Below are 3,265 nucleotides of genomic sequence, written 5' to 3' on the forward strand. Positions count from 1 at the left end.
GTACCCTAATTAATATGATTTGGGTCCATACATGATTATTGAATTCTGTAAAAATCATATACTTTACTCTTCCAAGTGCACATACTCAGATTTCAAGGATAAATCATTGTTACACATATCACCTAAATCTCTATGAATCTCATCATCACCAATTCTCTCAATCTTATAGTGTGTATAACTTCTGATATCTTATATGTGTAACACATTTTTATGAGCTTACAAAAATGTGCCTAATGGATCATCCAAAAAAGAAATAAAATAGTGTTTCTTGAACTCGTACCTTTTTCTATTACTAACATCATATACTCTCTAACCATCCATAGCTCTATAATCTATAAATACTAGAGTAAATTGGATGCAATATTTTGTAAAATACCTCAAATTCACAATTTAAGGCTTCTACAACTTACAACTCCTCAAACTTGCTTCACACTTCAATTCGTTGTCAAATCACTCTTCAATTCATTGAAGACACTTCACATGAACAAATGGTACACTCAATCTTTCTTATGATCCTTAAAGCATTTCAAATAATACTTTGCATTAAATGTGTATCTACCACAAATTCAAAATACTATCTTTGTCTACTAGTAACATTTTTTTAATAATTTCTACTTACTATGATCATATCAAGACTTCCACACTTGACCATTGCTTTTACTCTATGTCTTCTACCTTCTGTCAACTGCACAACCTCTAACTCACTCTCTAACATCAGTTCTGACCAAAAGATCCTCTATCTCTACTAGAACTACTCAATTCAAGTAGGATGAGCCAAAAACAATCTATGACTTCAACTTTCCATCAAATGCATCAAAGACTATTCAACATGTTCCTTAACTACTTATATTTGACTGTTATCACTTCTGTTCTCATTCCTTCTATTATCTTTGTTGTTCCTTCTGTGATTAGGATTCATTTTAAGGTTCCTTCTATCTATTGTATAGAATTTTGTTGTGTGTCCAAAGTTATTGCATAACTAATATATATAGGTGCATTCCTCCTTTGATTGGTTCCATTCTAATTCTCAGGTGCTCTGCAATTCCTTGCAATGTGTCCATGGTTGTTACACTTGTAACACATGAACTGGTTCTTTTCTCCACGAGACGTCTCTCCATTATTGGATCTACCCTATGATCTCCTTCTTTCCTTAACTATAGGGTTAGTATTCCTAGACATTTGACTATTTGCATTATTACCATCAAACTTAGTGTAAGAATTTGCCTTAGGGAAAAATCACCCAAGATCAAGAAGCTTAAGCACTAGCACAATATGGACCACTAAAGTATGATCAGAATAAAAATATGAAATTGAATTGATGTACACACACACACACACACACACACACTAGGAATGTCTGTATATAAAGGCCTCTAGAATGACTAGGAGTCAGCAAAATGATAAGACTCACAACTAAGCACATGTCCAACAAGAGTGGATTATCCTCCATTGAGAACAAAAGTTAGTGCGATGATGAGAGGATAAGCCTACATAGGCATGTCACATAAAAAGATGTTGTAGACACCATGTACTTAATTAGAGTACAAACAATTGTGTTGTCTACATGACAACTCAGATAAATATGCAAACTCCTATGTTGTAGATGTCATGTGCTAAATTAGAGATGCGAACTCCTGTGTTGTCAACAAGACAACTCATATGAGTATGCATACTCCTAGGTGTCTAACTAATAAATAATAAAATAATGCCCCCCCCAATAACAGAGAAGAAGAAGAAGAAGAAAGGAGACAAGGTAGTCCCTGCCAAATGTAGAATGTCAATCAGTGATAGTTTCTCCAAGATGAATATAGAAGCTGATCCATGACTACTGAATAATGTTCCTCCCTTTAGGAAGTTGATCCATGACTGCTGAATGATGTTAAATAGACAACTAAGACCAGTATTATCGTAAGTTGGTCTCTATATTGACATTGAATCATCAAGCTCTTCTCTACTAGAATTAAGCTTCTCAAGTTGTTGCTTGAACTAAGTTAATTCACCTTTCACAATAGTTTTGAATTTCTAAAGTTCTTCATGATCTTCTTTCAATGTTTCAAACTTAGATGTCTTCTTTCCCAGAATTTCTCTAAGATCTACATTCTTAGTTTTTAAATCAAATTCAACTTTTCTAGGATCACTCCTCAAAGTTAATTTCAGATTCGTAATCTTCAATTCATGCTTCAAGATCTTGTACTCTGTCTTCAACTTTGAATAGTCATCATCACTAATTTCAGATTCAGTAGGTTCAGGCTTGGATTTGAAATGTTCAATATTATCCTTCAATTGTCCAATATATACTTTGGAGTCTTCATATCAGTCGTTTAGCTTATCTCTTTCTTTAGTAAGGATATCAATTTGTTCAAGTGCCTCTTCAAGTTTCTTCATCAATTGTTTCATATCTATAAGAATCTTACTCAAGCTATTAAGCCTCTTCTGAGTAACTGTGCTCTAATACCAATTGTTAGAAATAGGAATTACTGAAAGGCGGGGGGGAGGGGGGTGGTGAATCAGTAATTTACAAACTGTAGTCACCAACTAGATATTATTTGTTACTTTAAATCATACATAACAAAGTAATAAAGTAATGCTGAACAATAACAATCACCATGCACAAAGATAACTCATAATGCCATATTTTGTTAACTAGGGATACCCTAGCTAAGGAAAAACCTCAGTGGGGATGATACCCACTAGATAATATACTGATATATAAGTTCCTTGTTAGAGGATGGACCCTATTAGGAATCCATGAAAAAAATTAGTATAGAGTCCCTATTAGGAGACTTTGAATCCCTGTTAGGAGATTCCAACCCTTTTAGGAGTTGTAGTATAGTAGATGCAAGATGAGCCCACTCCCCAAACATGCACTTTGAATTACAAGAGGAGCTCACTGCCCAAACAAGTAATCAGATTTCTAAACTATAAATTCTTTCTCAATTTGATCATGGATCACAAAATAGCTTCACAAACTTTGTATATATTACTTTCATAAAAGTTTGCATAAAATTGCTCAACATAACTTATCCAAGATAGCAAAACAACAAAATTGAATTTGCAAGATGTCCTTTGCATAAATATCATGCCTTTACACAAATTTTTGCAAGGTCAACGAAGACCATAATACACTTTTCCAACTTAGAGTAAACATTTAGGATGTCGGCCCTAATTGGTCAAGTAATTATTTTGTAAACAAAATAATTCCTTTCCTTTAATTACATTGTCTTGTTTCATTGCTAAAAGATGAATATCTCTTTTCCATACAGTC

Source organism: Cupressus sempervirens, chromosome 3, assembly GCF_028749045.1.
Source record: "Cupressus sempervirens isolate cs-2001-9-10 chromosome 3, ASM2874904v1, whole genome shotgun sequence".
Classification (NCBI taxonomy): Eukaryota; Viridiplantae; Streptophyta; class Pinopsida; order Cupressales; family Cupressaceae; genus Cupressus; species Cupressus sempervirens.